The 13,661-nt window shown below is 39.9% G+C and overlaps 1 protein-coding gene across 1 annotated transcript in view; it reads left to right on the forward strand.

The window, feature by feature from the left end:
- CFTR (cystic fibrosis transmembrane conductance regulator (ATP-binding cassette sub-family C, member 7)) overlaps window positions 1-13,661 on the forward strand; it is a 177,326-nt gene that overhangs the window by 93,324 nt on the left and 70,341 nt on the right. The gene's annotated exons all lie outside the window — the stretch shown is intronic.

Raw genomic sequence — 13,661 nt, forward strand, 5'->3', positions numbered from 1 at the left:
TAGCACAGTGGGCCAAAAGGCTTATTCTTGAAGCTAGGTAGCAGTCAAGGTTTTGTGTTAGATTAAAATAAAAACCCAGAACCCTCCTTGTCCTATCAAATCAATTTCAACTCATAGCAGCCTTCTACTGGGACCCTCAGCCTATAAATCTTTGTAAGAGGAGACTGCCTGTCTTTTCCAGATGCCTGGTAAACTCAAACTTCTAATCTTTTCATTAAGAGCTCATTAAGTTATGTACTATGCTTCAAGCACTCCTTCTTGTGTTAGATCAGGGACAGGAAATGAACAACCTCAAGGGCCCAGCAAAACAGCCAGCAGGAACATGTGCATGAGGCTGACTGGAGAGCATTTTGCTCTGTCTACAGGGACAGCTGCACCTCAGCACCAGCAATACCTCCCATAAGTAATTTGAGAATAATTTTGCCAAATCTTCTGATTTGCTAGACTAAGCCAGAAGTCTAGGTTGTTCTGTGTATTTCTCCCTATTTTAAAATGTGGATGGTAGATTAGATGAAAACAAACAGGAAGTAAGCACAAGAAAACATTGGGTTAGATTCAGCCTGTGCCATCACTGTAGCTATAATCTGGTGGAAACCTGGATATTGTCAGGTTAGTGGACTTAAGGAAGGTATCAGAGAGAATGAGAGAGCTTAATGCAGCTTTATTAAAGGGGAGAGGGATAGGGGAGCTCCAAGGTGAGGTTCCAGAATGGGGAAGTCACGCTGTGAATTTATTGAGGAGAGTTTTTATAACAGAGTTTTTAGGGAGGGATATTCCATTGTTACTTATGGTTCATCCATTAGTTCAGCTAGGTGGGCGGGACCATTCACTCTTCTTGTCAACATGTATATTTTTTGAATTCTTCATTTCCCCCTTCAAGCCCCCTGTCTGGACCTGACATCCCAGCCTCTTTAGTGATAAAAAGAGCAAAGTATCTTTATTTTAGCTACTTCCTGCTGAACAGGGGTAGACGCTGGAGTGCATTGTTCCAGGATCAGTGGCCAGGGGAGAATTAACTTGGTTATCTCCTTGAAGTAGGAACTTAAAGAGACATGGAGCGAATAATAACAATATGCTTATGATTGACTACTATTGGCCTTAGAAAAGGAGGAATTTAGGCTAGAAATGGGGTTTTGAGCCAGTTTGGGAGAAAGATTGTGGTTTTACTAGTCTTGATTCATTTATATAGTAACAACACACTTAGGAATAAGCAGGTGCTCCTTTTCTTGGAAGTCAGGAGATCTAGAGTTTTTTAACTTTGGAGAGTGACCTGTGCCAGCAGTGTCAGCTGACGTTGGAAAGAGGCTAGACTGAATCCAACCATGATTGGGAGAAATGCTCCTCTCTTAATTTGGAGAGCAGGGAGAAGCCAAGTTATTATACAAGGTGGGCTGGGGTAAGACTGTTACAGAGAAACAGGGCATTATTTTATTTTTTTGTATGGTAGAATTCTGTATAGAGTCTCATTACACTAAAAATGTTGTCCTGATTCAGCTACAGAGTTTTTGTTTATGCTAACGTTGTGTATACAGTTCTTGTGTTCCATTGCAGAGGGTGCCAGATGTGAGAGGGCTAATTCTGCTTGTCAGGCTCTGGTTCTCAGAAGGGAATGTGTCCTGGAATGGTGGAGCACTCAGTTTGGGCTGATGAAATACCTATAGGTGTTTTGGTGGAGTGTGGTCTAGAGAAATTGATTGGTACTGCTGCTAGCAAAGGCCTTTGTAAAGAGGCACAGAGGAAACAAGTAGAAAGGGTCTGAGTATGCAGCAGTCTGCATGATTCCAGAGTAATTGTCTGAGAATGGAGAGATAAAATATGACGCTAAAAGAGCGGGTTTGGTGGGTAAGTTACGGTTCAGTAGAAACGGTCGGCCATATATTAGTTTGAAGGGGCCCAGAAAGGATGGTGAGTTGGGTGTTGCTTGGATACAGGCTAAGGCAATAGGAAGTCAATCAACTCAAGGCTTGCATAATTTGACAGTCAGTTTAGTAAGATGGGACGTAATGAGTCCTTTCATATGCTGTACTTTGTCTGAAGACTGGGGGCGATATGGTAGGTGCAGCATCCAACAGATACCTAAGCCAGAGGATACTTGCTGGATGACTTTGGAGGTTAAGCTAGGACCATTGTCTGACTGTACAGAAGTAGGGAGATCAACTCGGGGATGATATGCTGGAGTAGAGCCTCTCCTATATGTAGAGACTGAAGCACCTGTGTTACAATATCTTCTTCTTGTTCTTGAGGCAAAGCTGCTTTGCCATTTACCATGTCTATCCGCTGGGAGTTAGATGGCCTCTATCTTGGAGGAGAAACTGCTTTTCTTTCATAGTATATTTTGGATGGAGATCTGGAATAGTGAAAGACAGGATGGGAACAACCTGTTGTTGTTGTGGTGGTTGCAAGGCCAAAGTTTTGCTTTACTGTGTTGTTTCCCTTGGTGATAAGGGAAGAATTTGACTGATGTCCTTTGCAGTGAATTATAGTGACTTGTGTAAATGGTGACAGGCCTCTAGCTAAATATAGGACTCTTGTCAGGGCAATAAGCTCGGCTTTTTGTGATGTCATGACCTTGGGAAGTTTCACTGCTTCCCACACCTTCATTATGGATACTGCAGCGTAGGCTGCCTAATGGTAGCTTTCAGAGGTCATACAAGAGCTGCTGTCTACAAACAGAGTATGGTCTGGATTTGGGATGGGTTGGTCAGATAGAGAGAGAAGTAAAGAACCAGTAGAGTGACTGCATTAAGGAATGGGGAGGGAGTGATGGGGTGGGGAGAGAGAGAGAAGAGAAGAGAAGAGAAGAGAAGAGAGGAGAGGAGAGGAGAGGAGAGAAGAGAAGAGAAAGAGATCGATCAGTGTTTCTGAGGAAAAGTAGGTAGAGTTCCTGTATCCATCCAGGAGGAAGCTAAAATAGAAAACAATGTGAAAGCAGATCTCAAAGCTTATGGCTTGAGAAGATCTGCAGGAAGCTTCTCAAGGTTTCAGTGCTTCTTTAGTGAGGACAGCTGTGGCTGCTGGAGCTCGTAAGCAGAGTTGTCACTTCTGGGTCGTGATATTAAGCTGCTTAGAGAGATGTGTAATGGAGGTAAAGATGGGTCTGAGGGGCTGAGCCAAAACACTGACAGCAATACTTCAGTTTTCATCAGTGTTAGCTGGAAGGGTTTAGAGGAATTTGGTAAAGTAAGAAGTGGGAACTGTAGAAGGAGGTATTGGAGCTTGAGAAAGGCCTTTCTAACTATTTGGGGTGAATATAAGGGACCTTGGTGGGTGGCTTTCACCACATTGTAAAGAGGTTTTGCTAGTGAGGAAAAGTTGGGAATCCAGTATAAGAACACAATTGTATAAATAGGAGGATAAGTGATCAGAATGTATATAAATGTTCAAAAGGAATAGGGGAAGGGGAGAAGGAGGGCCAAACAAAGAGGAAAGGGGAAAATCACTAGAATAGCACAAGTTAGTGGCGGATCGGGATTGTGCAAAGGAATAGAAAAGACTCCATGAAGGCTGAAGACAAGGGATGATAATAAACATAGATCAATTGTAATTAATTATATAAAGTACAAAGTATGTGGGTAACTGTATAAAATATGTCTGTGAATGATTGTAAGCACACCAATAAAAAGAACTAAAAAATTAAAACTTAAAAAAAAAAAAGTTGGGAATCCAGTGTCTAAGGAAACCAATAAAGTAAAAAAGAGAGAGGATTTGATCAGTGGTTTGTGGCTTTCAATGACTGTGCCGTTGACTGTTAAACTTCTGGTGGTGGTGGTGAATTGAAAATAGAGATATGTGACTGTGAGGAGAGACTGTTGGGCCTTGGAAGGGTTTACCCTGTATCTCTTGGAGACCAAAAAATTAAGAAGTTGTGAAAGTTGGTAGGAGGGATGGCACAATAAAAGATCATTAACTTATTTAGGGGATAAGAAGCTTATTGGAAAGTAGGAGAGTAATAATGGGTTTTAAACTTCTGTAGTGTTGTGTGAAGACAGGGAATTGGAGTCTAACAGAAAAAGAGGAGGGGTAGTGAGAGGCTACAGATGGGGTGGAAAGATCCCATACAATAAGGTTGACAATGTCTGGTGATAAAGGTAGTGTAGAAACGGGCTTGGAGGGAAGGAGTGGTAATAGGGATAGAATTAAAGGCTGGTCAGGTGAACTAGGTTTGCTTGATCACTAACTAGTGAAACACAGCTTCAAGTTTAGACAGGAAGTTCCTGCCCAACAGTGGAGTTGGACCTGTAGGGATAATTAGAAAAGAATGAGTGAGTATTCATTTGTTGAGGGTAATGGGGCGAGGTTGAGTGGTAAGAGGCTTGCAGGGAAGGCCATCAATCCCCATTACTGAGACCTGGGAAGGGAAAACAGGACCTGTGAAGAAGGAAGGGAATACTGAACAGACAGACAGCTTTTGTGTCAACCAAAAAGGAAACTGGCTTACCTGTTACCTGAAGGGTTACCTTGGGCTTGGTAGAGATGGTGGAGGTCATTGAACCTGGGCATCTTCAATCATCAGTGTCCAGGCCTAAGAGATCAGCCAGGATGGGGACAGGGTTTGGTGAAGGGGCTACCCTGCTGCAACTAGGAGCTGAAGGGCAGTCGGCCTTCTGATGGCTTGGTGTCCTACAGATAGTACAAGGCTGTGTTATCAGGTTCTGGTTTGGAGGGTGGGGTTAGGGCAGTGGCTTGCCCAGTGGCCCTCTTTGCCATACCTAAAGCATGCACCAGGAGGTAACTGGCTCTTTAGACAAGCAGGTGTTTTCTGAACTTTCAACACTGTTATCAGGCCTTGGATTTGCAGATTCACTTTCTGTTGGGTATGAGTCTTTTCATTGGCTTCCAACTGTCCCCCTTGGGTATTGAAACTTTAAAGGCCATATTTGCCAGGACTTGAGTGGTCTTTTTGGAGGCTGTTTCCAGCTTTTTCTCTATGCTGCTGGGTGGCGGTGAGAAAGCGCTCTTTATTTTGATAATCCCCTCTGCCCTGGCAATTTCCCAGAGTGTGACAGGGGAGGGGGCTGCTTTGTCTGGGGCGCTGGTGAGAACAGAGGAGGTAGGTGATGTGGTATTTTAATTGCAGAAAAGTATCTTCTAATTAAAAATCTGAATAGGATGAAGAGAGAGAGAGAGAAAAGTGGAGAATGGAAAAGCTTTGTCTGTATTTCCAGGCTGGGTCTGGGAAGGGCTGGAGAAGAAGGAAGTAGGAGGGGCTGAGTCAAGGGAGAATTGGAAAGGGCTTCCTGTGGTGAGGCGACATTTGGACATTTGTATATGACTGAGATAGGAAAGCAAGCTGTAGGGGGTTTTCAGGATTAAAAGTGAGGGAGTGTACAGCACTTTTGACAGAGAAAGACACAGAAAGCTGCAGTTTTTTAATGTGAATAGAAATTTTAATGCCTGTAATATCCAAAGAGAACAGACGAGGGACTCCATAAGGATGGTGAGCCTGAGTCTGGATTGGTCAGAATAGAAGGGAAGCAGAGTAATTGAGGAACAAAATTCAGTTTGATAGGAATCTCCAGTGCCTAGCAATAGTAGAAATAAGGGTAGAATTGGGAAGAACTGAGTCTGGACTGGTCAGGATAGAAGCAGGAGTGTGTGGTAATGGTTGGACAAAGGGATCAAGCATTGGTGCAAATTCGTGGCAGGTTCTCGAGGAGACGCTGGGTAGAGGAGAAGACAGGGGCAGAGAGAAAAACAGCGAAATGAAAGGCTTCTTTAAGTATGCTGTCAGAAACTGTCAATATTACAAACCAATGGTTCTATTCTTAGGCCATCAAGAGTCATTATTTAGCTGGCATTGAGGTTACTATAGAAAAAGGATCAATCTCTTGAGGCAGATGTTCTTCAGTTAGACTCAAATGTGAGAGATTTGAGAGAAGGCGGCCCAAAGGACTGTCCCTTGGAGCTCTAGACATCTGGCTACCCATGGTTCTCAGATCTGTGGGTGAGGCAACCAGAGTTTCAGGGTGTCCCCTGGAATCCAGGAGTCCAAGGTGTGGAAAGAGGCTATAGAGAGCACATGCATCCTGAACACAGTCTGGGAGAAATGCCTGGCATTTTTGGTTGAACTTCTGACACAGATCTGTGATTTTTGGGTACACACAGACAGAAGTCCAATAAGACAGATCTGGCTTCCCATGGGAATTCAGAATGTTTGGAAGGCTGGAAAGCCTGGAATGGAGGCTACAGATGCCTGGAAGTGGGTCTAGCTTTAGGAGCCTCCAGGAAAAGGAGGATGGGGAATACAGAGATCAGAAAGACAAAAGGGACAGAAATCCAGTCAACAGCTGCACACAGAACAGGGGAGAAGGAGAAAAGCAGGAATTTATGCTACCACTCGAGTATCTCTACACTGCACAGGCTGGTTCAAGAGAGAGTATGGAAGCGCCAGCACTCGCCGTGAAGAAAGGTGGGGTGCAGCACCTTAACTCATCTCCTGTGTTTCACACACCAGATGTTAGGTTAGCGGACTTAAAGAAGGAATCCGAGTGAATGAGAGAAAGCTTAACACAGATTTATTAAAGAGGTGGGAGTAGGGGAGCTCCCAGTTGAGGTTCCTCATTCTGAAGATGCAGAATGGGGAAGTCACACTGTGAACTTATTGCAGAGGGTTTTTATAAGAGAGTCTTTAGGGAGGGACATTCCGTTGTGATTCATGGTTCATCCATTAGTTCTGCTAGGTGGGTGGGGCCGTTCACTCTTCTTGTCGATGTGTGTACTCTTTGAATCCTTCATTACCCCCCTTGGCCCCCCTGTGCAGACCTAACAGATGTGTCCTAAAGTAAAGCAAGACCTGACACGAAGGCTGGTCCTGGAGGAAGCAAGGATGATAGGAGGAAAAGACGAAACCCAGGAGGAAGCACTTCCAGTAGCGCCATGACTTCTCTGATGACTATCTAAAATGTGTGACTTCTTTTTAGCTGTTGTCAGATCTGAACTTTTGTGATCCTGTGCTACCCTCATGGTCAATGGTATATTTCAATCAACTCTTTGGCTCTTGTTGTCAGTCTCTCTCAGTAGGTGTTTCCTTCATTTTTTGCTGACTCTCTACTTCACTAAAAAGAAATCCTTTTCTAATGATTGGGTTTTTCTGATGATGTGTCCAAAGTAAGCAGAGTCTTACTATTCTGGCTTATAGGGAAAATTCTGGCTATATTTCTTCTAAAAGAGATTTGTTGATTCTTTTGGCATCCCATAGTATGTTCAGTTTTCTTCACTGACGTTAAAGTAAAATTTCGGGTTTGGTTGTCCTTATCTCCCTGATTGGGGATCTACATGAGGAGAGATATTTCCTTCCTTTCTTCTTTCTCTCCTTAATTTTCCCCTCTCTTTTCTCTTTTGTTTTTTTCATCTAAATCAGAATTTCTGGGGCTAAATAATCTTTCAATAAATGTTTGTAGGTTGAAAATGTATGCATGAATAAATGAGGTTTACTATTCTCTAGTGTGTTTACTTGGTCAGCTGGAACTTTATTGTTGCTTCATTGGACCTGAGCAAAATTAATCACTCTGGTAGTAAAATATTACTCTATTTGACTCCTTTCAATATGCATTGTGGTAAGAATTTATCTTATTATTAAAAATCTTCAAATATGACTATTTGTTTTGATTGTCATCTTGCATCCCACATTGCTGACAGATTGGAAAAAAGATAAATTCAAACGTGTTTGAGGTTTCTTAGTAAATCTGAATCCAGGTCAAATGTCCATATTTTGTTCACAATTTACTATTTAGTGTAAGATAAAGAAGAATTAATGTCTATTTCTCAATTAAAGAGCTTCTGGGTGTTTCTTTTATTTTCTTTATCATCATTTTTTTTCTTAAAGAAAACTCAGAGTTTCAAAGTCTTTCAGAGATTTTATCTCCTCTTACACACTTGCGAGTACATGTATGTATCTGTAGAGAGGTCTTTAATCTCAGACATTATATTATTTTGTTTCACAGTTACACTTTAAATAAAAATGTCACATTTTTACATTATCTCTTCCCCCCATATTTAAATATAGTCACATTACAAAATTATTGTTTTATTATGGCCTCTTCACAGATAATCTGAGATTCAAAAGATCATAATAATATCTGGACAGATTTAGAGGAGTTGAAGCTAGACAGGGTTTAAGATCAAATTTTTGCCTTGGAGATGGAATGCTACTAGAGTAGTCATGGTGTTACATTCCCTCCAGTTGTTCAGAATTATATTGACCTTGTGCACAATGTATCAAAACCCACAGTCATTGCTATAATTAAACCCATTGTTGAAGTCTGTCTATCAGTCCTTGTTGTTGAAAGTGTCCTTCATTTCCTTGATCCATGGATGAGGGATTGGTTCCTCCTGTTAACACATCCAAAGTATATGCACATAATAACTCATTAAATATGTACTTGATGTTGTTGATTGCCTTCGAGTTGAGCATGACTCTTAGGGACCCTATGAATAAAAGGCCTGAAGCCTTGCTATAACTATTAACATTTATCAAAATTAATAGAGTTTCTGGAGGCAGAAATACATACTTAGAATTTAAAAGATGAGTGGTTACACGTGTGTGCCCTCTGCTGACCTGTGCCCTCCAGAAGCACTCTTCTTAGCTGATTGGGCCCTGTTCTTTCTTCCGTCTTCTACTGAGCTGACATAAAGCCTTTTCATCTTTCTTTCTATCATTCTGAGCATACTTTCTTGACAAATTTGTTCACTCTTGTTAGTTCATGGTTTGTTTAGTCAGTATTCTTTGCTAAAAGCATAATTCAAATACATCAGTTCTTCTTCAGTCTTCATTATTTATTATTAGTTATTAATTAAATGCCTAACATTTATACATCAATGTATAAAAAAATCACGGAACCTAAACCTGCAACTGTGCATTTTTCTTATTCTTGGACTATATTTAACCTCATTTAAGAAGGCTGAGCAATGTATAATATCTCCTCCCCGTTAAAGTTAGGTACTTTGAAGTATCTGAAGGAATGTACCAAAAAGTTGTATTTACTAATTTACCTGTCAACCATAAATTTCCACTTGTTCATTAGGTTTAAGTGATAAATTTTCCTTTGTCCTGAGCTTTTTGAAGGCTTCATGTGGGATGCGATACAGAACCAAACTGACCTGGGGTAAATTCAAAGTATGTTTTACTAGCCCTGTAAAACTGATTAAGTTATTTAATCTCTCCAAACCTCAGTTTCCTCATTATAAAATGGAGAATGCATCATTCCAGCTTCATAGGTATTTTGTGGTTAGGAGACATTATACACTTAATATAGGGTTTGACACATAGTGAGTAATGCTAGCAGATTTTATTAATGTAACTAAAGTCATCATCATTATTAAAAAGTTCAGCATAATTTAAGGTGACCCAAATCCTTAACATAGTTATAATGAAGATTTCAATAATTCCTTTACTGTATAACAAAAATATGGATTTGAGCAATAGTCACAGGCAGAGATTATATTCTTTTGACACACTCACCTGAGTAAATGAGTATTACACTGAGATATATCTAAAATTTTTCTTATTAATCTTTGCCAGTCACACCAAATGACCATCATTAAGGTACATGAAACCCAGCCCTCTCTCCACTTAATTTCAAATCAATCCCTTATGGTTCTTAATTATTTTAACTGATGAAGATTCAAAAAATCACATTAGTTGATGGTTTTAGTCTATAGAATTTGTAAGAAAAATATTGGCATTTAATGTGGTGGTGATTTATGTCCATTTACATGACCTTTGTCTCATATAGCTCCTTCCATTAATTTTATACACCTTTCAGAATGTTGCATAATTATTTAACTAATGAGCATTGAGCTGTCACACATGAGCATAATATTATTTATTAACTTAATTAATTATATATCTTTAAAAATGTGATTTATTAATTTTAATGATAAAGATTATCTCTCACCTTAGTTTCTATATTTTAAAAGGGAAGATTCAATATATACCTCCCTTTTGCAATACAAAACATTTATCTTAATAAATTTATTAGATGTTAAACTCCAAAATTAATTCATGCTATTCAGTTTTTTATCATTAACTATATATGTGTCTATATATGTTGGATATAACTATATTTTTAAAAAAGAGGCTACGTTTGCATGTTTGGACTGTTTCTCCACTCTAGGACAATACCTTCTACCAGTTCTTTGATATTAACACTGGGATAGAGGCTATGAGCCCTGGTGGTTAAAGAACTTAATGGCTAATTGCAAGGTTGGCAGTTCCAACCCACTTCCTTCACTGTGAGAGAAGGATGTGGAAATCTGCTGCTGTAAAGATTTACTGCCCTGGAAATCCTACGAGATGGTTCTGCTTTACCCTGTGGGTGGCCATGAGTCAGAGTTGACTCAATGGCAGTGGATTGAGTTTGGTTTCATATAGGCTATAATAATTCTATTAATGTTGGTCCTTCCAGAGACTTTAGTTGGCAGTATACCATCAATTAGATTCAGAAAGGAAACAAAGTCTAGATTAAGAAATGCTTTCCTGGTTTGCTTTATGAACCAGAGAGCACTATAGTTGACTATTTTAACTCAAGATCCTGTTTATAGGTTCGTTCTCTGATTTTTAAATACATCCGGGAAATGTTGTATCCTTTTCCCTTATGAATTCTGTTCTACCTATTAATGGTCATCCTTGGAAGCTTTATCTTCTTAGTAAGACAGAGATCCAATGAGTTCCTGTAACACCTTGCTCCTATTGCTGTTGTAATTATTGATGGTAGCTTTACTAAGCATGGCTCTATGTTTTAGCATGTGATTTGGCCTATTGAGCATTGAAATCTATGTATTAAGTCACAAGAAGATGTTCCCGTTAGTGATTGGGATTTATATAGTCATTTATTCACTCAAAATGTGTTTGCTGAGTTCCTACAATAGGCCAGACACACTGTATGTATGCTATACATATACTGAATTGCAAACAGATTGTAGAGCTAAATAGAATGAAGTGATGTTTATAATAAATATAATGAGAACACTTAGAACATAGTCCTTCTTTAGTAAAAAACCACACATCTTTAAAACATTAATGCAGTTTTAAAGAATGTTCATTTAGACACAGAACTCATTCTGTGGTTTGTAGATCAACACTGCCTTATACGTATATGCAAAACCTAGTAAAAAATAACTGGTTTTGCAGTAAAAACTACTAGGTTTCATTCTTTACATTTATTCTATGTGAAGCAACATGATGTGACATGACGTGACATAATGTGACTTGCCACATTTTCCAAATGTATGTTTTATGTAATCATTGGATAATTTTCTCTTTATTGATACTTATGTTTGCTCTATTTGTGTACCCTTTCCTTATGAGTTTTGATGGCATGGTATTCTACCTATTGAACTGCTAACGAAAAGATGAGTGGTTCAAATCCACCAGCTACTCCATGGCACACACAAAAATGGACAGCCTCAGAAACCCACTGGAGAGCTGCTATGAGTCAGAATCAGCTTGAAGGCAATGTCTTGGGCTTAGTTTTTGCATATATGCAGCATATGTAAGGATTTATTTATATATGTTCTTGTTGTTGTTATGTGCCATCGAGTCGCCTGCGACTCATACCGACCCTATGTACAACAGCCCTAAACCCTGCTCTATCCTGTGCCAATCTCACTGCCTCTGACACACCCATCCCGATTACCCCAGTCACTGAATCAATCCGCCTCATAGAGGGTCTTCCCCGTCTGTGCCGTCCCTCCACCCTCCCAAGCATGATGTCCCTCTCCAAGGACCAGTCCCTCCTTACAGCATGTCCAGAGTATGTTAGATGGAGCCTCAGAATCCCTGCCTCCAGGAAGCATCCCCGTTTAACCCTCTCTAGGATGAATCTGTTTTACTAACAGTCCATGGTATTCTCAATACTCTTCTCCAGCACCACAGCTCAAAGGCATCAGTTCTCCTTCTATCCTCCTTGGTCATTGTCCAACTCTCTGATGCATAACAAGTGATAACAAAGACCATGGCCTGTATCAGATACACCTTAGTCTCCAGAGAGACACCATTGCTCTTCAGTACTTTGGAGAGGTCCCTAACAGCAGACTTTCCCATGGCAATGCACCTTTTAATTTCCTGGATACTGGTGCCAAGAGTGTTGACTGTAGAGCCAAGCAAACTAAAACTGTGTACAATCTCAAGCTCTTCACCATCCATCCTGATGCTGCCAATTGGTCCAGTGGTGAGAATCTTTGTCTTCTTGACACTGAGCCTCAGTCCATATTGGAAGCTGCAGTCCTTGACCCTCTGCAGCAAGTGCTTCAGGTCTTCCTCAGTTTCAGCAAGCAGGGTTGGAAAACTTGAAAAGGAACATATGATTAGGTATTATTGACATGACAAGAGTCCAGAATAAGAGCTGCATGGTAAAGTGGTCCAAGAATGGGAGGGGAGGGGCTGTATAACAAGGAAAGAACTTTTTTCCAAAGGAAAAAAATGAACTGGGGTGAGGAGGGGAACAGTTAGGAAAATGTGTAACAATGAATGAATGGAAATCCAAGTTCTTTATAAACTTTCATTAAAATCTCAATAAAAATGAATTTAAAAAACCCCTTTGGAACAAAAACTTTAAAGTGACTTATTTTCACCTTCATCAACCAGTATTGTCAATCTTTGGTAAGTTATATGAATGCTATAGTCTATAAATATTTGGAAAAAGAATGATGGAATTTGCCTATTGCTCTATTGTTTCTATATGTTTCACAGTTTTTCACTTAAATAACACGAAGTTTTTGAAAATGTTTTATTCCATCTAATAAAAGTACTAGGAGCTCTGGTGGACTTTAGGGAGGTGTAATGCTAATCTAAAAGCCGCTTGTTCTGATCCACCAACATCTCCTCAAGAGAAAGACAATTTCCTCTCACGTGATTTACAGTCTCTAAAAGTTCACTGGGCATTCAGCTATGAGTTGGCTCCAATTTGATGGCAGAGTCGAGCTGAGTTGAATGAAAGTACTTTGAGATGGTGGTGCTTCTGTGTGGAAAGAACCAGGAAATGTTAACATACACTGATCAGACAATTCTTCAGAAGACAGCATAGGTTACTGTTCCATTAGTAAACACTGTAAAATATTTCTTTCTGAGACTTACTCACATTCAGAAAATGTTGGCACTGCCAACATTATTGACGCTCCTTTACTTGGAACAAAGAGGGACTTTGAAAGCCAAAGAATGACTCAGAACATGTAGCCTCATATGAGATGTGAGAAGAAAAATCATTAAAATGGCAGACTATGGCTAGATTTCTTTTAATTTTGAATTTATATGAATTTCAAGTAAATGTCATTTTTATTAATACAATGTGTGGAGATTATATTTATAATGAAATGTAAGATAGTAAAAATGATGCCGTTTCCTTTTTTATCAGTATTCTCTCATCTGCCATCTGAATTTAACTAAAATTTTGCCATAAATTTATTGGACTTTAAAATATAACTTCTTAACTAATGCTAAATGGCCTCCTTAAGTTTTATGTGTAATACTATTAGATGTTGTTGTTGTTATGTGCCGTTGAGTCGTTTGCGACTCATAGCGACCCTATGTACAACAACCCTAAACCCTGCTCTAACCTGTGCCTATCTCACTGCCTCTGACACACCCATCCCAATTACCCCAGTCACTGAATCAATCCACCTCATAGAGGGTCTTCCCCTCCTGCGCTGTCCCTCCACCCTCC

The sequence above is a fragment of the Elephantulus edwardii genome, unplaced genomic scaffold, assembly GCF_000299155.1.
Source record: "Elephantulus edwardii isolate Elephantulus edwardi_28Jun2011 unplaced genomic scaffold, EleEdw1.0 scaffold00022, whole genome shotgun sequence".
Taxonomy (NCBI): Eukaryota; Metazoa; Chordata; class Mammalia; order Macroscelidea; family Macroscelididae; genus Elephantulus; species Elephantulus edwardii.